This window comes from Daphnia magna, linkage group LG3 (assembly GCF_020631705.1).
Source record: "Daphnia magna isolate NIES linkage group LG3, ASM2063170v1.1, whole genome shotgun sequence".
NCBI lineage: Eukaryota > Metazoa > Arthropoda > Branchiopoda > Diplostraca > Daphniidae > Daphnia > Daphnia magna.
The window spans coordinates 12,850,733-12,875,239 of NC_059184.1; the positions used below are offsets into that span (position 1 = coordinate 12,850,733).

Here is a 24,507-nt window from a genome sequence, read left to right on the forward strand (position 1 = left end):
GATGGATGGCACAAGAAACCGGTTGGTCGGACCGTTGTCACGCTGACCAATCTATATAGCCACACATGGTTATTGTTGGCCTAACCCTTTGCTATGATAGTGCCCTTCCCAAGTGAATCCACTGTCTAGTAGCTTCAATTCAAATGCACAGATTGTGTTTTTCTATGTACGAATCAGACTGACCGATCGGACAAAACTTCAAAGTCTATAACCCATCAACCAACCCTTCGATAACGCTCTTAACATTCAGCCCAAACAGGAACGGGAGAACTATATTTACATACGCATGTGAATAGCTTATTACTAGTATGTCTACGCTTTTTTATTTTATTTATTTATTTTTTTTTTACATGTGTTCATCTCCCACCAATCTTTTTTGGAGCCACTTTTCGTGTTACATCAAAACGACCGGTTTTTTTTTTTCAGAACTATCTATGACTAACACGAGACAAGGTGGTCAATCTGCCCAAATTTTTTGTTTGAACTGTCCGATTAAAAGATCTCCCTCCCCCCAAAAAAAATGGATGAATTTGTTGGTTTTGTTTTCTAAATTTTTTCTCTCACGTGCATTCCGTGTGGCGTGAATCACGTTCAACAGCTTCTTGAAGACCTTTTTCTCCGAAAAAAAAAAGATTGGCTGCATTGTTTTGGAACACAAGGTTACGCAATTCGTTCTGCCAATTAAATCGTGGTATTTTCCAGGGAAACACGCTCGGCACCAAACGAATAACCAAAATAACGCATTCCAGTAAGAGTTCTCCCGTTTTCCGGAGTATATATTCCTTTATTGTGTTAGAATAATGCTTGATGTCATGTTTGGTTAGAGTCCTTTGGTACTGAACTGGCAATGAGTCACACACATCGCAAACAAAGCGCATGGAAAACAAAACAAAAAACAAAAAATAAGGACACATTTTTTGTTTGAGCTTCTCGTGGAATGAGTGTAACTTTAAGCAACTCAATCACGTTTACGTTTGTAATATACGGCAATGGAGGGGGGAGCCCTTCTCGTTTGTTGTTTGTCTTCAAAATGAACACGACATTCTGTTTGAGCTGGTAAGTGCTACGCTATCTGATATTGCAGCATTGGCCTGTCAGGATTGCGACAAGGCAACCGGTATATCTACTATAGAAGTGGGCAGCAGCATAAAGCAGCCAGTTTCTCTTCCGGAATTTAATTAGACGCGTCCCTTTGTCATGAAGCTTGAAAACCCTGTTTCAGAAAGCAGGTTATTCTCTCTCTCTCTCTCTAAATCCATTCTCTGTTTGTTGTGTACTGAATCAATCTTCCGCCGTCGAGAAAGACATACCTAAAGTCGTGTTTTCGAGCGTGATGTGCCTTTTTTCTTTATTATTATGATTTCTTTTTTGAAGAACAAGAATTACGAGCTTCAATACATACATTGCCGGACGCGGTGGCATTTCCTTTTGACCAACCTCAGCGAAGCTGCGCATCTATATACCGACACATGCATAATTGAATAACGACGGTGATTAAGCCGAGTCGGAGGCAACTTGGATACGTCCGTACGTATAACAAACGAGGAATAGGTTTTCCATCTACTCGGGCCTATAGAATTCGAACAACTTTTTAACTAACTGAAGAAGTAAGTTGTATAAAATCTTGTTCAAACTTGTTGGTTACATTGCCGATCGTGATGTCTTCAAGAATTCTATTTGCTTTTTCTTCAACTTTTTTTTTCTTTCTCTTCCAAACTTCTACATCCAATTGCATGTCTCCCCTCATCACGACCCGTTCGGTTGCCTTGACATGCAGTAGCTGCCTTTCTGTAGTTCCATTAAGTTTCAGTTGGTTGAGTGGGCCGACAACGCAAACTGACTTATTATGCTGTTCTCCTTCGAGCGCTACGAGTCTTTTTTCTTAGATACACATAAGCCGCTTCTGCGTCGTGATTGGTTGTCTCTTGTACATTTCGGTCGTTTGTCAGTGTTGAGCGCAATCTGCCGGTAAGACGATTGGCAAACCTGTTTTTTTTTTTTTTTCTACTTTGCTTTTGTTCAAATGCAGTATGTAAATAAGGGAGCGGCAGCTTCCACTATGTTTTTTGTAGTTTTCGTCCTTCTTTTTTTTCTTTTGCCGCGCTACTGATAAAGTGGTATAGACATGTACGTGAATCGATGACCATGTGCGGTAAACCGCCCCCTCATTTCTTCATCTCACGTCTCCATCTAATGCTTGGATATTTTTCTGCTCGTTTTTTTTTTTTTTGCTACTTGTCCACTTGGTATGCAGTTGAAGAGGCTTGCATCCTGGTGGGAAATAAGAGCGAGGAGTTTTGGAAAACTTCAAAAAGCCTCGCCGCTGCTTGCCGATCGTCTTCGCAGAATGCTAATGAAGCTGGTGGCGTGTTTGAATAGGGCGAGGAGCGCGCGTTGCGGAGACGTCAGCCATCGGTGCAGAAACGTACAAATTACAAGATCATGTCTAGTGTAGTGGATATATAAGAGGGGCATTTCGCGTGGGACGGTAACGGGATTACAGTGCAGATGTATACTGGGTCTTTAGACTCCAGATTTAGACGATGAAGATGTAGAGCGTGATCCACGCACGCGATAACACGCTTAAAGAAATAACAAAACAAAAAAGAAATGAAAGATGAATCTGATGACAGCTGTTGTAATCTAGCACTGCACCATTGGCTTGTTTTTTTCTTTGGCAATCGTCAATCGCCATGCCGTCAAAGAGTGTGCTGCAGGATGTATAACGTGTAACCTCCTGGGCCAAGAATTGGCAATCACGAGAGTTCGGACAGTTCATTTGTTTAGGAAACGAGGAGCAACAACCTCAAGTATGTTTACTGTAAGTTAACAAGCCTAACGAGAGCCACGAAATCAAGTTTGTTGAAAGATCGGACTTTTTATTTGTTTAATGAATGGCAAAAACGAGTCGACAAATTTGTTGTGCTTCAGGAACTGTTCTGCCCATCTATTGAAAAAAGAGTTTGTTCGACAAGAAAACGAAGGCATTTTTCGTAGTCAGCGTAAAATTTGGACGATAATGTGTGATTTTCATGGAATTCTAAGAGATGTCATTTTTTGCGGATTTTGGCAAAAGTGAGAAGGGTATAGCCTTCCCACTTTTTCCTTTTTCGATAAATTCTAGATGTAGTTTGAAATTCATGATTTCGATTCAGAATCGAACGAAAATCACGAAAATCAAGTGTATTTTTTGATTAGGCTCATAGTGTTTTGTATAAACGGCAAGAATGGATAGACTTTTTGTGAAAAAAAATTAAGGCTTATAATTCGACTTGAAATTCGATTAAAGCTAACCTGCTACAACCGAATAAAAAATCAAACGTTGATTCCGAATAAAATATTAATTTCCCCTTTAATTAGGCGATTTTTGAATAAAACTGAATCCCAGTGTTTTTAGCGCAACCAATTTGAATTTGAATAACACATAAACTATAATTTTCAAGTCAAAACAAGCTTGATTTTCGCTAACCTAGTTTAATTTTGAATCTGAGTGTTGTATTATTGTAGCAATATCTACTGTAGGTTTTTGAAAAAAAGAAAAGAAAAAGTCGGGTAGACTTGGAATCGATTGATAAAACCTAAGGTAACCACTAGATGTCTATGCAATTCTGCGACCTCTAGCCTTGGATGATGAACTTCTGTCCGTGTCTTTGTTAGTTGGTAGCTCGTTTAGTCCCCATGGGCGAGGTAATAATAATTATTTTTCTTTTCGTCGTTACTATTGGTTACTCTTTGACACAATTATAATTTTTTTAACTAGGTCATTTTATTCATTTTAGCACAAGGTACATAAAATCCAAATAATCATTTTTTAATTCAACGACTTTGAGGTAAACATTGGCATGGTAAATGACATTGGCCTCAATTGTGAGCACTTGTGTGTTCAAAATTAGTACCTTTGGATCCAATTCCTGGACATTTGTCCTTTTGTTCAAAACACCTGTTTGGAATTATAAACAATTTTGGTAAGTGTTTAATTATGATCCAAGTCAGGCTCATGTTAAGGACTGTTTGTATTTAAATGAGAACTTTGGGCTGTAAGTTAGCCTTTACCAATTTGTGTGCTAAACTCAGTGTTTGTCCAAAAACATGACATTCCAACAGCCTTTTCCGTATCACAAATATCTGATTGATTTTACTGTGGAAAGTGACACTTTTCAAAGTAGGTTTCAGCATCATTGGTTGGATTAATCAAAAACTTTGTTAGTTATGGTAATATTGTTGTCATTTTTTAGATCCCTTCTGTCAGTCGGGAAATACTGATAATTCAGCTCTCATTAAAAGGTTAAAAAAATCAATTTTTATATTTTATTAGTTTTTTTGAATATTTAGTTCTTTGTATTCAAAATTTCATGGATATGAAACATGATTAGGAAATTTTCTAGTCAAACTTGACATGTAAATGGCTCTTTCAATTGAACCACAGTAAACAAAATTTAATTCAAGATTGTAAACAGAGGATACTGATAATCACCAGGGCTTATGGTTGATTAGTAAATAATGATTTTGGTTTTATGGGTAGAGTGTTGGCAAAGACAGGTAGAAGATATAAGATAGCTCAACTCTAACAATAATAATGGTGAAAACCCATGGACTTCACAAATGTAATGGAAAGATCCACAGGTCTGAAGATTGAAACTTGATGTGAGATTTGTTAAAACATTTGTTCTGAATCTTATTCAACTGTTTTGAAAATATATTCATGCCATTACCTAGATGATATATTTCCTGAAAGGATTGGCCCACTTCAAAGATGTGCAATCCATGTTATTACAGATACTAATATTGTAGCTGATCCACAGACCGTCGAGTAACTGGGCGGCTGCCGTGCTGATCAAGCCACTATCCTCTATTAACCAGACTGTTGAAATCTGAGAGCATATCTCCACTTTCACGTCTTTACATCAATCGGTAGAAGAAGTAGTTTGAAAAATAATATCAGTCGTAGCTCAGTGGAAGGCAATGGCTGTGCAATCATTAACTCTTGGGTACGATCCCCATGTAGATTGTGTTGAAATGTTGTTTACTTTGATAGAATGTAAATGCACCTTGAAGTGGTGTGGATCAAGTGGAATATGGCTATGTGAAAAATAATTGAAAGGAAAAGCTTCAAATGAAATTCCAGGAGATACCCAAAAAGAAACAAAATCAAATATAAAGATAATATGGATTAAAAACTTTTGAATTGATTCGATATTCTCATATACGTCTTCAATGCAACTTTTGAAGGAAAAAACCACAATTTATTCCTTTAAAAAAGTTGCGTCCAACAAAGGCAGGGGGAGACATATAAACCAGCCATTTTTTAAACAAGTAGAAAGAAAATCCCATTAGCGCACCCACTTTTTTGTTTAGTTTTTTCCCCATTTTTCAAAAGTTATAAGACTAATGAGAAAATTAACTTGATTTTCGTGATTTCCATTCGATTCTGAATAGAAATCATCCTTCTCACTTTTGCCAAAATACACCAAAAAAGACATCTCTTAGAATTGAACAAAAATCACACAATATAATAAAAAAAGTGCGCTGATTTCGAAAACCCAATTTATTTTCTGTTTAAACCAGCCATTTTTTAAAGAAGCGGAAACAAAATGCTATTATTGCACAAATTGTTTGGTTTTGTTTTTGGATTTTTATTAAAAAACTATGAGCCGAATGAGAAAATGTACTTGATTTTCGTGATTTTCATTTGATTCTGAATAAAAATCATCTATTTTTAATTACATTTAAAATTTAGCCAAAAATGGAAAAGTGGGAAGGCTATACCCTTCTTAATTTTTTCCAAAATCCACCAAAAAAGACATCTCTTAGAATTGAACAAAAATCACACAATATAATAAAAAAAGTGCGCTGATTTCGATAACCCAATTTATTTTCTATTTAAACTAGCCATTTTTTAAAGAAGCGGAAACAAAATGCTATTATTGCACAAATTGTTTTGTTTTTTGCTTTTTATTAAAAAACTATGAGCCTAATGAGAAAATGTTAACTTGATTTTCGTGATTTTCATTTGATTCTGAATAAAAATCATCTATTTTTAATTACATTTAAAATTTAGCCAAAAATGGAAAAGTGGGAAGGCTATACCCTTCTCACTTTTGCCAAAATCCACCAAAAAAGACATCTCTTAGAATTGAACAAAAATCACACAATATAATAAAAAAAGTGCGCTGATTTCGATAACCTAATTTATTTTCTCTTTAAACCAGCCATTTTTTAAAGAAGCGGAAACAAAATGCTATTATTGCACAAATTGTTTGGTTTTGTTTTTGAATTTTTATTAAAAAACTATGAGCCTAATGAGAAAATTAACTTGATTTTCGTGATTTTCATTTGATTCTGAATAAAAATCATCTATTTTTAATTACATTTAAAATTTAGCCAAAAGTGGAAAAGTGGGAAGCCTATACCCTTCTTAATTTTTCCAAAATCCACCAAAAAAGACATCTCTTAGAATTGAACAAAAATCACACAATATAATAAAAAAAGTGCGCTGATTTCGATAACCCAATTTATTTTCTATTTAAACTAGCCATTTTTTAAAGAAGCGGAAACAAAATGCTATTATTGCACAAATTGTTTTGTTTTTTGCTTTTTATTCAAAAACTATGAGCCTAATGAGAAAATTAACTTGATTTTCGTGATTTTCATTTGATTCTGAATAGAAATCATCTATTTTTAATTACATTTAAAATTTAGCCAAAAATGGAAAAGTGGGAAGGCTATACCCTTCTCACTTTTGCCAAAATCCACCAAAAAAGACATCTCTTAGAATTGAACAAAAATCACACAATATAATAAAAAAAGTGCGCTGATTTCGATAAGCTAATTTATTTTCTCTTTAAACCAGCCATTTTTTAAAGAAGCGGAAACAAAATGCTATTATTGCACAAATTGTTTGGTTTTGTTTTTGGATTTTTATTCAAAAACTATGAGCCTAATGAGAAAATTAACTTGATTTTCGTGATTTTCATTTGATTCTGAATAAAAATCATCTATTTTTAATTACATTTAAAATTTAGCCAAAAATGGAAAAGTGTTAATTTAATTTTTAGTTAGTTTTATTACAAAATCTTTGGAATCGTTACTCAAATAAAAAATTTACTCCAAAAGTTTATTTTTCCAGGAAACTTTTTGAAAGATCTTGTTTCTTTAACCCCGTATTACAACTGTAGAACAAAAAGCACTTTTTCTAAGTAATTTTTTTCCTTATGAATAAGTCCTTTAGATAATCAGATACCTAAAAGATAATAAAAAAAAAAAAACCAAAAAAAAAAAAAAAAAAAAAAAAATGACATAAAAAGAAACGTTGACTGCACTAGTCCAGTCAATAACTTTATAGATTAAAAACTTTCAAAAAGTTTCCTGAAAAAATAACGCCTTTTTGGATAAAATTTTTGTATTATATCAGCACAGAGGTATATACACGTCCAAAAGATTTTGTAATAAAACTAACTACAACTTAAATAAAAAAATTATTTTTTTTTTTCCCCTTAAAGGGCCGGAAAAAAAAAAAAATGATTCAGCCTTACTCAGCATCCGATCTGGTCTATACCCCTCTTAATTTTTTCCAAAAACCCAAAAAAAAAAAAAAACAAAAAACATCTCTTAGAATTAAACAAAAATCACACAATATAATAAAAAAAGTGCGCTGATTTCGATAAGCTAATTTATTTTCTCTTTAAACCAGCCATTTTTTTAAGAAGCGGAAACAAAATTCTATTATTGCACAAATTGTTTTGTTTTGTTTTTTGCTTTTTATTCAAAAACTTTGAGCCTAATGAAAAAATTAACTTGATTTTCGTGATTTTCATTTGATTCTGAATAAAAATCATTCCATTTTTAATTACATTTAAAATTTAGCCAAAAGTGGAAAAGTGGGAAGCCTTTACCCTTCTTAATTTTTTCCAAAATCCACCAAAAAAGACATCTATTAGAATTGAACAAAAATCAAACAATATAATAAAAAAAAGTGCGCTGATTTCGATAAGCTAATTTATTTTCCCTTTAAACCAGCCATTTTTTAAAGAAGCGGAAACAAAATGCTATTATTGCACAAATTGTTTTGTTTTTTGCTTTTTATTCAAAAACTATGAGCCTAATGAGAAAATTAACTTGATTTTCGTGATTTTCATTTGATTCTGAATAGAAATCATCTATTTTTAATTACCTTTAAAATTTAGAAAAAAAAAAAAAAAGGAAAAAAAAAAACCCCTTTTTTTTTAAAAAAAAAAAAAAAAGAAAATTCTCTTAGAATTGAACAAAATCACACATCACACAATATAATAAAAAAAAGTGCGCTGATTTCGAAAACTAAGCTAATTTATTTTCTTTTTTAAACCAGCCAGCCTTTTTTAAAGAAGCGGAAACAAAATGCTATTATTGCACAAATTGTTTGGTTTTGTTTTTGGATTTTTATTCAAAAACTATGAGCCTAATGAGAAAATTAACTTGATTTTCGTGATTTTCATTTGATTCTTAATAAAAATCATCCATTTTTAATTACATTTAAAATTTAGCCAAAAATGAAAAAGTGGGAAGCCATATACCCTTCTTAATTTTTTTCCAAAATCCACCAAAAAAGACATCTATTAGAATTGAACAAAAATCAAACAATATAATAAAAAAAAGTGCGCTGATTTCGATAAGCTAATTTATTTTCCCTTTAAACCAGCCATTTTTTAAGGAAGCGGAAACAAAATGCTATTATCGCACAAATTGTTTTGTGGTTTGCCTTTTATTCAAAAACTATGAGCCTAATGAGAAAATTAACTTGATTTTCGTGATTTTCATTTGATTCTGAATAGAAATCATCTATTTTTAATTACATTTAAAATTTAGCCAAAAATGGAAAAGTGGGAAGGCTATACCCTTCTCACTTTTGCCAAAATCCACCAAAAAAGACATCTCTTAGGCTATACCCTTCCCACTTTTTCATTTTTGGCCAAATTTCAAATTTTGCTTAAAATACATGAATTCGAATCAAAATTGAATGAAAATCACGAAAATCAGGTTTATTTTCCTATTGGTCTTATAGTTTTTGATTTAATCCTAAAAAACCCTTAAATTAAGTTGTTGCGCTAACAGCACTGTTTCGTTAATTTTTGAAACGGCTGGTTTAACGAGAAAACCAATAACTAAATCGAAATCAGCGTTCAATTTCGATTATTCCGTGTGATTTTTGGAGAATTTCAAGAGATGTCGTTTTTGGTAGAGTTTTGACAAAAGTGGGAAGGCTATACCCTTCCCACTTTTTCATTTTTAGGCCAAATTTCAAATTTTGCTTAAAATACATGAATTCGAATCAAAATTGAATGAAAATCACGAAAATTAGGTTTATTTTCCTATTGGTCTTATAGTTTTTGATTTAACCCTTAAAACCCTAAATTAAGTTGTTGCGCTAACAGCACTGTTTCGTTAATTTTTCAAACGGCTGGTTTAACGAGAAAACCAATAACTAAATCGAAATCAGCGTTCAATTTCGATTATTCCGTGTGATTTTTGGAGAATTTCAAGAGATGTCGTTTTTGGTAGATTTTGACAAAGGGAGTGGGAAGGCTATACCCTTCCCACTTTTTCATTTTTGGCCAAATTTCAAATTTTGCTTAAAATACATGAATTCGAATCAAAATTGAATGAAAATCACGAAAATCAGGTTTATTTTCCTATTGGTCTTATAGTTTTTGATTTAATCCTTAAAAACCCTAAATTAAGTTGTTGCGCTAACAGCACTGTTTCGTTAATTTTTGAAACGGCTGGTTTAACGAGAAAACCAATTACTAAATCGAAATCAGCGTTCAATTTCGATTATTCCGTGTGATTTTTGGAGAATTTCAAGAGATGTCGTTTTTGGTAGATTTTGACAAAAGTGGGAAGGCTATACCCTTCCACTTTTTTTCTTCAAATTTCAAATTTTGCTTAAAATACATGAATTCGAATCAAAATTGAATGAAAATCACGAAAATCAGGTTTATTTTCCTATTGGTCTTATAGTTTTTGATTTAATCCTTAAAAACCCTAAATTAAGTTGTTGCGCTAACAGCACTGTTTCGTTAATTTTTGAAACGGCTGGTTTAACGAGAAAACCAATTACTAAATCGAAATCAGCGTTCAATTTCGATTATTCCGTGTGATTTTTGGAGAATTTCAAGAGATGTCGTTTTTGGTAGATTTTGACAAAAGTGGGAAGGCTATACCCTTCCCACTTTTTTTTTTGGCCAAATTTCAAATTTTGCTTAAAATACATGAATTCGAATCAAAATTGAATGAAAATCACGAAAATTAGGTTTATTTTCCTATTGGTCTTATAGTTTTTGATTTAATCCTTAAAAACCCTAAATTAAGTTGTTGCGCTAACAGCACTGTTTCGTTAATTTTTGAAACGGCTGGTTTAACGAGAAAACCAATAACTAAATCGAAATCAGCGTTCAATTTCGATTATTCCGTGTGATTTTTGGAGAATTTCAAGAGATGTCGTTTTTGGTAGATTTTGACAAAAGTGGGAAGGCTATACCCTTCCCACTTTTTCATTTTTGGCCAAATTTCAAATTTTGCTTAAAATACATGAATTCGAATCAAAATTGAATGAAAATCACGAAAATTAGGTTTATTTTCCTATTGGTCTTATAGTTTTTGATTTAATCCTTAAAAACCCTAAATTAAGTTGTTGCGCTAACAGCACTGTTTCGTTAATTTTTGAAACGGCTGGTTTAACGAGAAAACCAATAACTAAATCGAAATCAGCGTTCAATTTCGATTATTCCGTGTGATTTTTGGAGAATTTCAAGAGATGTCGTTTTTGGTAGATTTTGACAAAAGTGGGAAGGCTATACCCTTCCCACTTTTTCATTTTTGGCCAAATTTCAAATTTTGCTTAAAATACATGAATTCGAATCAAAATTGAATGAAAATCACGAAAATCAGGTTTATTTTCCTATTGGTCTTATAGTTTTTGATTTAATCCTTAAAAACCCTAAATTAAGTTGTTGCGCTAACAGCACTGTTTCGTTAATTTTTGAAACGGCTGGTTTAACGAGAAAACCAATTACTAAATCGAAATCAGCGTTCAATTTCGATTATTCCGTGTGATTTTTGGAGAATTTCAAGAGATGTCGTTTTTGGTAGATTTTGACAAAAGTGGGAAGGCTATACCCTTCCACTTTTTCATTTTTGGCCAAATTTCAAATTTTGCTTAAAATACATGAATTCGAATCAAAATTGAATGAAAATCACGAAAATCAGGTTTATTTTCCTATTGGTCTTATAGTTTTTGATTTAATCCTTAAAAACCCTAAATTAAGTTGTTGCGCTAACAGCACTGTTTCGTTAATTTTTGAAACGGCTGGTTTAACGAGAAAACCAATTACTAAATCGAAATCAGCGTTCAATTTCGATTATTCCGTGTGATTTTTGGAGAATTTCAAGAGATGTCGTTTTTGGTAGATTTTGACAAAAGTGGGAAGGCTATACCCTTCCCACTTTTTCATTTTTGGCCAAATTTCAAATTTTGCTTAAAATACATGAATTCGAATCAAAATTGAATGAAAATCACGAAAATTAGGTTTATTTTCCTATTGGTCTTATAGTTTTTGATTTAATCCTTAAAAACCCTAAATTAAGTTGTTGCGCTAACAGCACTGTTTCGTTAATTTTTGAAACGGCTGGTTTAACAAGAAAACCAATAACTAAATCGAAATCAGCGTTCAATTTCGATTATTCCGTGTGATTTTTGGAGAATTTCAAGAGATGTCGTTTTAGGTAGATTTTGACAAAAGTGGGAAGGCTATATCCTTCCCACTTTTTCATTTTTGCAAATTTCAAATTTTGCTTAAAATACATGAATTCGAATCAAAATTGAATGAAAATCACGAAAATCAGGTTTATTTTCCTATTGGTCTTATAGTTTTTGATTTAATCCTTAAAAACCCTAAATTAAGTTGTTGCGCTAACAGCACTGTTTCGTTAATTTTTGAAACGGCTGGTTTAACGAGAAAACCAATAACTAAATCGAAATCAGCGTTCAATTTCGATTATTCCGTGTGATTTTTGGAGAATTTCAAGAGATGTCGTTTTTGGTAGATTTTGACAAAAGTGGGAAGGCTATACCCTTCCCACTTTTTCATTTTTGGCCAAATTTCAAATTTTGCTTAAAATACATGAATTCGAATCAAAATTGAATGAAAATCACGAAAATCAGGTTTATTTTCCTATTGGTCTTATAGTTTTTGATTTAACCCTTAAAACCCTAAATTAAGTTGTTGCGCTAACAGCACTGTTTCGTTAATTTTTCAAACGGCTGGTTTAACGAGAAAACCAATAACTAAATCGAAATCAGCGTTCAATTTCGATTATTCCGTGTGATTTTTGGAGAATTTCAAGAGATGTCGTTTTTGGTAGATTTTGACAAAAGTGGGAAGGCTATACCCTTCCCACTTTTTCATTTTTGGCCAAATTTCAAATTTTGCTTAAAATACATGAATTCGAATCAAAATTGAATGAAAATCACGAAAATCAGGTTTATTTTCCTATTGGTCTTATAGTTTTTGATTTAATCCTTAAAAACCCTAAATTAAGTTGTTGCGCTAACAGCACTGTTTCGTTAATTTTTGAAGCGGCTGGTTTAACGAGAAAACCAATAACTAAATCGAAATCAGCGTTCAATTTCGATTATTCCGTGTGATTTTTGGAGAATTTCAAGAGATGTCGTTTTTGGTAGATTTTGACAAAAGTGGGAAGGCTATACCCTTCCCACTTTTTCATTTTTGGCCAAATTTCAAATTTTGCTTAAAATACATGAATTCGAATCAAAATTGAATGAAAATCACGAAAATCAGGTTTATTTTCCTATTGGTCTTATAGTTTTTGATTTAATCCTTAAAAACCCTAAATTAAGTTGTTGCGCTAACAGCACTGTTTCGTTAATTTTTGAAACGGCTGGTTTAACGAGAAAACCAATAACTAAATCGAAATCAGCGTTCAATTTCGATTATTCCGTGTGATTTTTGGAGAATTTCAAGAGATGTCGTTTTTGGTAGATTTTGACAAAAGTGGGAAGGCTATACCCTTCCCACTTTTTCATTTTTGGCCAAATTTCAAATTTTGCTTAAAATACATGAATTCGAATCAAAATTGAATGAAAATCACGAAAATTAGGTTTATTTTCCTATTGGTCTTATAGTTTTTGATTTAATCCTTAAAAACCCTAAATTAAGTTGTTGCGCTAACAGCACTGTTTCGTTAATTTTTGAAACGGCTGGTTTAACGAGAAAACCAATAACTAAATCGAAATCAGCGTTCAATTTCGATTATTCCGTGTGATTTTTGGAGAATTTCAAGAGATGTCGTTTTTGGTAGATTTTGACAAAAGTGGGAAGGCTATACCCTTCCCACTTTTTTTTGGCCACATTTCAAATTTTGCTTAAAATACATGAATTCGAATCAAAATTGAATGAAAATCACGAAAATCAGGTTTATTTTCCTATTGGTCTTATAGTTTTTGATTTAATCCTTAAAAACCCTAAATTAAGTTGTTGCGCTAACAGCACTGTTTCGTTAATTTTTGAAACGGCTGGTTTAACGAGAAAACCAATAACTAAATCGAAATCAGCGTTCAATTTCGATTATTCCGTGTGATTTTTGGAGAATTTCAAGAGATGTCGTTTTTGGTAGATTTTGACAAAAGAATTTTTATTTAAAAGTGGGAAGGCTATACCCTTCCCACTTTTTAAATTTCAAATTTTGCTTAAAATACATGAATTCGAATCAAAATTGAATGAAAATCACGAAAATCAGGTTTATTTTCCTATTGGTCTTATAGTTTTTGATTTAATCCTTAAAAACCCTAAATTAAGTTGTTGCGCTAACAGCACTGTTTCGTTAATTTTTGAAACGGCTGGTTTAACGAGAAAACCAATAACTAAATCGAAATCAGCGTTCAATTTCGATTATTCCGTGTGATTTTTGGAGAATTTCAAGAGATGTCGTTTTTGGTAGATTTTGACAAAGTGGGAAGGCTATACCCTTCCCACTTTTTCATTTTTGCCAAATTTCAAATTTTGCTTAAAATACATGAATTCGAATCAAAATTGAATGAAAATCACGAAAATCAGGTTTATTTTCCTATTGGTCTTATAGTTTTTGATTTAATCCTTAAAAACCCTAAATTAAGTTGTTGCGCTAACAGCACTGTTTCGTTAATTTTTGAAACGGCTGGTTTAACGAGAAAACCAATAACTAAATCGAAATCAGCGTTCAATTTCGATTATTCCGTGTGATTTTTGGAGAATTTCAAGAGATGTCGTTTTTGGTAGATTTTGACAAAAGTGGGAAGGCTATACCCTTCCCCCTTTTCCATCCTTTGAAATTTCAAATTTTGCTTAAAATACATGAATTCGAATCAAAATTGAATGAAAATCACGAAAATCAGGTTTATTTTCCTATTGGTCTTATAGTTTTTGATTTAATCCTTAAAAACCCTAAATTAAGTTGTTGCGCTAACAGCACTGTTTCGTTAATTTTTGAAACGGCTGGTTTAACGAGAAAACCAATAACTAAATCGAAATCAGCGTTCAATTTCGATTATTCCGTGTGATTTTTGGAGAATTTCAAGAGATGTCGTTTTTGGTAGATTTTGACAAAAGTGGGAAGGCTATACCCTTCCCACTTTTTCATTTTGCCAAATTTCAAATTTTGCTTAAAATACATGAATTCGAATCAAAATTGAATGAAAATCACGAAAATCAGGTTTATTTTCCTATTGGTCTTATAGTTTTTGATTTAATCCTTAAAAACCCTAAATTAAGTTGTTGCGCTAACAGCACTGTTTCGTTAATTTTTGAAACGGCTGGTTTAACGAGAAAACCAATAACTAAATCGAAATCAGCGTTCAATTTCGATTATTCCGTGTGATTTTTGGAGAATTTCAAGAGATGTCGTTTTTGGTAGATTTTGACAAAAGTGGGAAGGCTATACCCTTCCCACTTTTTCAATTTTGACCCAATTTCAAATTTTGCTTAAAATACATGAATTCGAATCAAAATTGAATGAAAATCACGAAAATCAGGTTTATTTTCCTATTGGTCTTATAGTTTTTGATTTAATCCTTAAAAACCCTAAATTAAGTTGTTGCGCTAACAGCACTGTTTCGTTAATTTTTAAAAAGGGTGGTTTAAAAAAAAAAAAAAAAATTAAATCGAAATCAGCGTTCAATTTCGATTATTCCGTGTGATTTTTGGAGAATTTCAAGAGATGTCGTTTTTGGTAGATTTTGACAAAAGTGGGAAGGCTATACCCTTCCCACTTTTTCATTTTAGCCAAATTTCAAATTTTGCTTAAAATACATGAATTCGAATCAAAATTGAATGAAAATCACGAAAATCAGGTTTATTTTCCTATTGGTCTTATAGTTTTTGATTTAATCCTTAAAAACCCTAAATTAAGTTGTTGCGCTAACAGCACTGTTTCGTTAATTTTTGAAACGGCTGGTTTAACGAGAAAACCAATTACTAAATCGAAATCAGCGTTCAATTTCGATTATTCCGTGTGATTTTTGGAGAATTTCAAGAGATGTCGTTTTTGGTAGATTTTGACAAAAGTGGGAAGGCTATACCCTTCCCACTTTTTCATTTTTGGCCAAATTTCAAATTTTGCTTAAAATACATGAATTCGAATCAAAATTGAATGAAAATCACGAAAATCAGGTTTATTTTCCTATTGGTCTTATAGTTTTTGATTTAATCCTTAAAAACCCTAAATTAAGTTGTTGCGCTAACAGCACTGTTTCGTTAATTTTTGAAACGGCTGGTTTAACGAGAAAACCAATAACTAAATCGAAATCAGCGTTCAATTTCGATTATTCCGTGTGATTTTGGAGAATTTCAAGAGATGTCGTTTTTGGTAGATTTTGACAAAAGTGGGAAGGCTATACCCTTCCCACTTTTTCTTTTGGCCAAATTTCAAATTTTGCTTAAAATACATGAATTCGAATCAAAATTGAATGAAAATCACGAAAATTAGGTTTATTTTCCTATTGGTCTTATAGTTTTTGATTTAATCCTTAAAAACCCTAAATTAAGTTGTTGCGCTAACAGCACTGTTTCGTTAATTTTTGAAACGGCTGGTTTAACGAGAAAACCAATAACTAAATCGAAATCAGCGTTCAATTTCGATTATTCCGTGTGATTTTTGGAGAATTTCAAGAGATGTCGTTTTTGGTAGATTTTGACAAAAGTGGGAAGGCTATACCCTTCCCACTTTTTCCTTTTGACAAATTTCAAATTTTGCTTAAAATACATGAATTCGAATCAAAATTGAATGAAAATCACGAAAATCAGGTTTATTTTCCTATTGGTCTTTTAGTTTTTGATTTAATCCTTAAAAACCCTAAATTAAGTTGTTGCGCTAACAGCACTGTTTCGTTAATTTTTGAAACGGCTGGTTTAACGAGAAAACCAATAACTAAATCGAAATCAGCGTTCAATTTCGATTATTCCGTGTGATTTTTGGAGAATTTCAAGAGATGTCGTTTTTGGTAGATTTTGACAAAAGTGGGAAGGCTATACCCTTCCCACTTTTTTCATTAAACCCAAATTTCAAATTTTGCTTAAAATACATGAATTCGAATCAAAATTGAATGAAAATCACGAAAATTAGGTTTATTTTCCTATTGGTCTTATAGTTTTTGATTTAATCCTTAAAAACCCTAAATTAAGTTGTTGCGCTAACAGCACTGTTTCGTTAATTTTTGAAACGGCTGGTTTAACGAGAAAACCAATAACTAAATCGAAATCAGCGTTCAATTTCGATTATTCCGTGTGATTTTTGGAGAATTTCAAGAGATGTCGTTTTTGGTAGATTTTGACAAAAGTGGGAAGGCTATACCCTTCCCACTTTTTCATTTTTGCCACATTTCAAATTTTGCTTAAAATACATGAATTCGAATCAAAATTGAATGAAAATCACGAAAATCAGGTTTATTTTCTTATTGGTCTTATAGTTTTTGATTTAATCCTTAAAAACCCTAAATTAAGTTGTTGCGCTAACAGCACTGTTTCGTTAATTTTTGAAACGGCTGGTTTAACGAGAAAACCAATAACTAAATCGAAATCAGCGTTCAATTTCGATTATTCCGTGTGATTTTTGGAGAATTTCAAGAGATGTCGTTTTTGGTAGATTTTGACAAAAGTGGGAAGTATACTTCTTTTTTTCTTGGTCTTAAATTTCACAGTTTCTTAATTTTAATAATGAATTCGAATCAAAACAAATTGAATGAAAATCACGAAAATCAGGTTTATTTTCCTATTGGTCTTATAGTTTTTGATTTAATCCTTAAAAACCCTAAATTAAGTTGTTGCGCTAACAGCACTGTTTCGTTAATTTTTGAAACGGCTGGTTTAACGAGAAAACCAATAACTAAATCGAAATCAGCGTTCAATTTCGATTATTCCGTGTGATTTTGGAGAATTTCAAGAGATGTCGTTTTTGGTAGATTTTGACAAAAGTGGGAAGGCTATACCCTTCCCACTTTTTCATTTTTACCAAATTTCAAATTTTGCTTAAAATACATGAATTCGAATCAAAATTGAATGAAAATCACGAAAATCAGGTTTATTTTCCTATTGGTCTTATAGTTTTTGATTTAATCCTTAAAAACCCTAAATTAAGTTGTTGCGCTAACAGCACTGTTTCGTTAATTTTTGAAACGGCTGGTTTAACGAGAAAACCAATAACTAAATCGAAATCAGCGTTCAATTTCGATTATTCCGTGTGATTTTTGGAGAATTTCAAGAGATGTCGTTTTTGGTAGATTTTGACAAAAGTGGGAAGGCTATACCCTTCCCACTTTTTCATTTTTTGCCAAATTTCAAATTTTGCTTAAAATACATAAATTCGAATCAAAATTGAATGAAAATCACGAAAGATTATGAGGTTTATTTTCCTATTGGTCTTATAGTTTTTGATTTAATCCTTAAAAACCCTAAATTAAGTTGTTGCGCTAACAGCACTGTTTCGTTAATTTTTGAAACGGCTGGTTTAACGAGAAAACCAATAACTAAATCGAAATCAGCGTTCAATTTCGATTATTCCGTGTGATTTTTGGAGAATTTCAAGAGATGTCGTTTTTGGTAGATTTTGACAAAAGTGGGAAGGCTATACCCTTCCCACTTTTTCATTTTTGGACAAATTTCAAATTTTGCTTAAAATACATGAATTCGAATCAAAATTGAATGAAAATCACGAAAATCAGGTTTATTTTCCTATTGGTCTTATAGTTTTTGATTTAATCCTTAAAAACCCTAAATTAAGTTGTTGCGCTAACAGCACTGTTTCGTTAATTTTTGAAACGGCTGGTTTAACGAGAAAACCAATAACTAAATCGAAATCAGCGTTCAATTTCGATTATTCCGTGTGATTTTTGGAGAATTTCAAGAGATGTCGTTTTTGGTAGATTTTGACAAGGAAGTGGGAAGGCCCTTCCCCTTTTTCATTTTTGGCCAAATTTCAAATTTTGCTTAAAATACATGAATTCGAATCAAAATTGAATGAAAATCACGAAAATCAGGTTTATTTTCCTATTGGTCTTATAGTTTTTGATTTAATCCTTAAAAACCCTAAATTAAGTTGTTGCGCTAACAGCACTGTTTCGTTAATTTTTGAAACGGCTGGTTTAACGAGAAAACCAATTAACTAAATCGAAATCAGCGTTCAATTTCGATTATTCCGTGTGATTTTTGGAGAATTTCAAGAGATGTCGTTTTTGGTAGATTTTGACAAAAGTGGGAAGGCTATACCCTTCCCACTTTTTCATTTTTAGCCAAATTTCAAATTTTGCTTAAAATACATGAATTCGAATCAAAATTGAATGAAAATCACGAAAATCAGGTTTATTTTCCTATTGGTCTTATAGTTTTTGATTTAATCCTTAAAAACCCTAAATTAAGTTGTTGCGCTAACAGCACTGTTTCGTTAATTTTTGAAACGGCTGGTTTAACGAGAAAACCAATTACTAAATCGAAATCAGCGTTCAATTTCGATTATTCCGTGTGATTTTTGGAGAATTTCAAGAGATGTCGTTTTTGGTAGATTTTGACAAAAGTGGGAAGGCTATACCCTTCCCACTTTTTCCTTTTTGCCAAAATTAAAATTTTTCTTAAAATACATGAATTCGAATCAAAATTGAATGAAAATCACGAAAATTAGGTTTATTTTCCTATTGGTCTTATAGTTTTTGATTTAATCCTTAAAAACCCTAAATTAAGTTGTTGCGCTAACAGCACTGTTTCGTTAATTTTTGAAACGGCTGGTTTAACGAGAAAACCAATAACTAAATCGAAATCAGCGTTCAATTTCGATTATTCCGTGTGATTTTTGGAGAATTTCAAGAGATGTCGTTTTTGGTAGATTTTGACAAAAGTGGGAAGGCTATACCCTTCCCACTTTTTCATTTTTTGCCAAATTTCAAATTTTGCTTAAAATACATGAATTCGAATCAAAATTGAATGAAAATCACGAAAATCAGGTTTATTTTCCTATTGGTCTTAAAGTTTTTGATTTAATCCTTAAAAACCCTAAATTAAGTTGTTGCGCTAACAGCACTGTTTCGTTAATTTTTAAAACGGCTGGTTTAACGAGAAAACCAATAACTAAATCGAAATCAGCGTTCAATTTCGATTATTCCGTGTGATTTTTGGAGAATTTCAAGAGATGTCGTTTTTGGTAGATTTTGACAAAAGTGGGAAGGCTATACCCTTCCCACTTTTTCATTTTTGCCCAAATTTCAAATTTTGCTTAAAATACATGAATTCGAATCAAAATTGAATGAAAATCACGAAAATCAGGTTTATTTTCCTATTGGTCTTATAGTTTTTGATTTAATCCTTAAAAACCCTAAATTAAGTTGTTGCGCTAACAGCACTGTTTCGTTAATTTTTGAAACGGCTGGTTTAACGAGAAAACCAATAACTAAATCGAAATCAGCGTTCAATTTCGATTATTCCGTGTGATTTTTGGAGAATTTCAAGGAGATGTCGTTTTTGGTAGATTTTGACAAAAGTGGGAAGGCTATACCCTTCCCACTTTTTCATTTTTGGCCAAATTTCAAATTTTGCTTAAAATACATGAATTCGAATCAAAATTGAATGAAAATCACGAAAATCAGGTTTATTTTCCTATTGGTCTTATAGTTTTTGATTTAATCCTTAAAAACCCTAAATTAAGTTGTTGCGCTAACAGCACTGTTTCGTTAATTTTTGAAACGGCTGGTTTAACGAGAAAACCAATAACTAAATCGAAATCAGCGTTCAATTTCGATTATTCCGTGTGATTTTTGGAGAATTTCAAGAGATGTCGTTTTTGGTAGATTTTGACAAAAGTGGGAAGGCTATACCCTTCCCATTTTTCATTTTTGGCCAAATTTCAAATTTTGCTTAAAATACATGAATTCGAATCAAAATTGAATGAAAATCACGAAAATCAGGTTTATTTTCCTATTGGTCTTATAGTTTTTGATTTAATCCTTAAAAACCCTAAATTAAGTTGTTGCGCTAACAGCACTGTTTCGTTAATTTTTGAAACGGCTGGTTTAACGAGAAAACCAATTACTAAATCGAAATCAGCGTTCAATTTCGATTATTCCGTGTGATTTTTGGAGAATTTCAAGACATGTCGTTTTTGGTAGATTTTGACAAAAGTGGGAAGGCTATACCCTTCCCACTTTTTCTTTTGAGCCAAATTTCAAATTTTGCTTAAAATACATGAATTCGAATCAAAATTGAATGAAAATCACGAAAATCAGGTTTATTTTCCTATTGGTCTTATAGTTTTTGATTTAATCCTTAAAAACCCTAAATTAAGTTGTTGCGCTAACAGCACTGTTTCGTTAATTTTTGAAACGGCTGGTTTAACGAGAAAACCAATAACTAAATCGAAATCAGCGTTCAATTTCGATTATTCCGTGTGATTTTTGGAGAATTTCAAGAGATGTCGTTTTTGGTAGATTTTGACAAAAGTGGGAAGGCTATACCCTTCCCACTTTTTCATTTTTGCCAAATTTCAAATTTTGCTTAAAATACATGAATTCGAATCAAAATTGAATGAAAATCACGAAAATCAGGTTTATTTTCCTATTGGTCTTATAGTTTTTGATTTAATCCTTAAAAACCCTAAATTAAGTTGTTGCGCTAACAGCACTGTTTCGTTAATTTTTAAAACGGCTGGTTTAACGAGAAAACCAATAACTAAATCGAAATCAGCGTTCAATTTCGATTATTCCGTGTGATTTTTGGAGAATTTCAAGAGATGTCGTTTTTGGTAGATTTTGACAAAAGTGGGAAGGCTATACCCTTCCCACTTTTTCATTTTTGCCCAAATTTCAAATTTTGCTTAAAATACATGAATTCGAATCAAAATTGAATGAAAATCACGAAAATCAGGTTCATTTTCCTATTGGTCTTATAGTTTTTGATTTAATCCTTAAAAACCCTAAATTAAGTTGTTGCGCTAACAGCACTGTTTCGTTAATTTTTGAAACGGCTGGTTTAACGAGAAAACCAATTACTAAATCGAAATCAGCGTTCAATTTCGATTATTCCGTGTGATTTTTGGAGAATTTCAAGAGATGTCGTTTTTGGTAGATTTTCACAAAAGTGGGAAGGCTATACCCTTCCCACTTTTTCATTTTTAGCCAAATTTCAAATTTTGCTTAAAATACATGAATTCGAATCAAAATTGAATGAAAATCACGAAAATCAGGTTTATTTTCCTATTGGTCTTATAGTTTTTGATTTAATCCTTAAAAACCCTAAATTAAGTTGTTGCGCTAACAGCACTGTTTCGTTAATTTTTGAAACGGCTGGTTTAACGAGAAAACCAATAACTAAATCGAAATCAGCGTTCAATTTCGATTATTCCGTGTGATTTTTGGAGAATTTCAAGAGATGTCGTTTTTGGTAGATTTTGACAAAAGTGGGAAGGCTATACCCTTCCCACTTTTTCATTTTCAAATTTTGCTTAAAATACATGAATTCGAATCAAAATTGAATGAAAATCACGAAAATCAGGTTTATTTTCCTATTGGTCTTTATAGTTTTTGATTTAATCCTTAAAAACCCTAAATTAAGTTGTTGCGCTAACAGCACTGTTTCGTTAATTTTTGAAACGGCTGGTTTAACGAGAAAACCAATAACTAAATCGAAATCAGCGTTCAATTTCGATTATTCCGTGTGATTTTTGGAGAATTTCAAGAGATGTCGTTTTTGGTAGATTTTGACAAAAGTGGGAAGGCTATACCCTTCCCACTTTTTCATTTTTGGCCAAATTTCAAATTTTGCTTAAAATACATGAATTCGAATCAAAATTGAATGAAAATCACGAAAATTAGGTTTATTTTCCTATTGGTCTTATTAGTTTTTGATTTAATCCTTTTTAAAACCCTAAATTAAGTTGTTGCGCTAACAGCACTGTTTCGTTAATTTTTGAAACGGCTGGTTTAACGAAGAAAACCAATAACTAAATCGAAATCAGCGTTCAATTTCGATTATTCCGTGTGATTTTTGGAGAATTTCAAGAGATGTCGTTTTTTGGTAGATTTTGACAAAAGTGGGAAGGCTATACCCCTTTCCACTTTTTCATTCAAATTTCAAATTTTGCTTAAAATACATGAATTCGAATCAAAATTGAATGAAAATCACGAAAATCAGGTTTATTTTCCTATTGGTCTTATAGTTTTTGATTTAATCCTTAAAAACCTAAAACAAATATAATTGTTGTTGCTTAATCAAAAACTAGGTTAATTTCGATTATTCCGTGTGTTTTGAGATTTCAAGAGATGTGTTTTTGGTAGATTTTTTCAAAAGGGGGAAGGCTATACCCTTCCCCCTTTTTCATTTTAAAAAAAATAAAATTTCTTAAAATAATTCGAATCAAAATTGAATGAAAATCACGAAAATCGGTTTATTTTCCTATTGGTTTTATAGTTTTTGATTTAATCCTTAAAAACCCTAAATTAAGTTGTTGCGCTAACAGCACTGTTTCGTTAATTTTTGAAACGGCTGGTTTAACGAGAAAACCAATAACTAAATCGAAATCAGCGTTCAATTTCGATTATTCCGTGTGATTTTTGGAGAATTTCTAAGAGATGTCGTTTTTGGTAGATTTTGACAAAAGTGGGAAGGCTATACCCTTCCCACTTTTTCATTTTTGGCCAAATTTCAAATTTTGCTTAAAATACATGAATTCGAATCAAAATTGAATGAAAATCACGAAAATCAGGTTCATTTTCCTATTGGTCTTATAGTTTTTGATTTAATCCTTAAAAACCCCTAAATTAAGTTGTTGCGCTAACAGCACTGTTTCGTTAATTTTTGAAACGGCTGGTTTAACGAGAAAACCAATTACTAAATCGAAATCAGCGTTCAATTTCGATTATTCCGTGTGATTTTTGGAGAATTTCAAGAGATGTCGTTTTTGGTAGATTTTGACAAAAGTGGGAAGGCTATACCCTTCCCACTTTTTCATTTTTTATTTAAAATTTTGCTTAAAATACATGAATTCGAATCAAAATTGAATGAAAATCACGAAAATCAGGTTTATTTTCCTATTGGTCTTATAGTTTTTGATTTAATCCTTAAAACACCCTAAATTAAGTTGTTGCGCTAACAGCACTGTTTCGTTAATTTTTGAAACGGCTGGTTTAACGAGAAAACCAATTAACTAAATCGAAATCAGCGTTCAATTTCGATTATTCCGTGTGATTTTTGGAGAATTTCAAGAGATGTCGTTTTTGGTAGATTTTGACAAAAGTGGGAAGGCTATACCCTCTTCCACTTTTTCATTTTTGGCCAAATTTCAAATTTTGCTTAAAATACATGAATTCGAATCAAAATTGAATGAAAATCACGAAAATCAGGTTTATTTTCCTATTGGTCTTTTAGTTTTTGATTTAATCCTTAAAAACCCTAAATTAAGTTGTTGCGCTAACAGCACTGTTTCGTTAATTTTTGAAACGGCTGGTTTAACGAGAAAACCAATAACTAAATCGAAATCAGCGTTCAATTTCGATTATTCCGTGTGATTTTTGGAGAATTTCAAGAGATGTCGTTTTTGGTAGATTTTGACAAAAGTGGGAAGGCTATACCCTTCCCACTTTTTCCTTTTTGGCCAAATTTCAAATTTTGCTTAAAATACATGAATTCGAATCAAAATTGAATGAAAATCACGAAAATTAGGTTTATTTTCCTATTGGTCTTTTAGTTTTTATGATTTAATCCTTAATCCTTAAAACCCTAAATTAAGTTGTTGCGCTAACAGCACTGTTTCGTTAATTTTTGAAACGGCTGGTTTAACGAGAAAACCAATTACTAAATCGAAATCAGCGTTCAATTTCGATTATTCCGTGTGATTTTTGGAGAATTTCAAGAGATGTCGTTTTTGGTAGATTTTGACAAAAGTGGGAAGGCTATACCCTTCCCACTTTTTCATTTTTGCCAAATTTCAAATTTTGCTTAAAATACA

At 31.9% G+C, this 24,507-nt stretch overlaps 1 long non-coding RNA gene across 4 annotated transcripts; it reads left to right on the forward strand.

The window, feature by feature from the left end:
- The first annotated feature begins 3,604 nt into the window (after nucleotides 1–3,604).
- On the forward strand, nucleotides 3,605–5,182 carry LOC123470608. Of its 4 annotated transcripts, XR_006644401.1 has the most exons (4): nucleotides 3,630–4,162; nucleotides 4,236–4,284; nucleotides 4,523–4,644; nucleotides 4,717–5,182. It is a non-coding gene; the product is annotated as an uncharacterized LOC123470608 (long non-coding RNA). The 4 variants fall into 4 exon arrangements; XR_006644403.1 differs by having other exon boundaries at nucleotides 3,629–4,284; nucleotides 4,374–4,644; XR_006644402.1 differs by having other exon boundaries at nucleotides 4,236–4,644.
- Nucleotides 5,183–24,507: the final 19,325 nt, after the last annotated feature.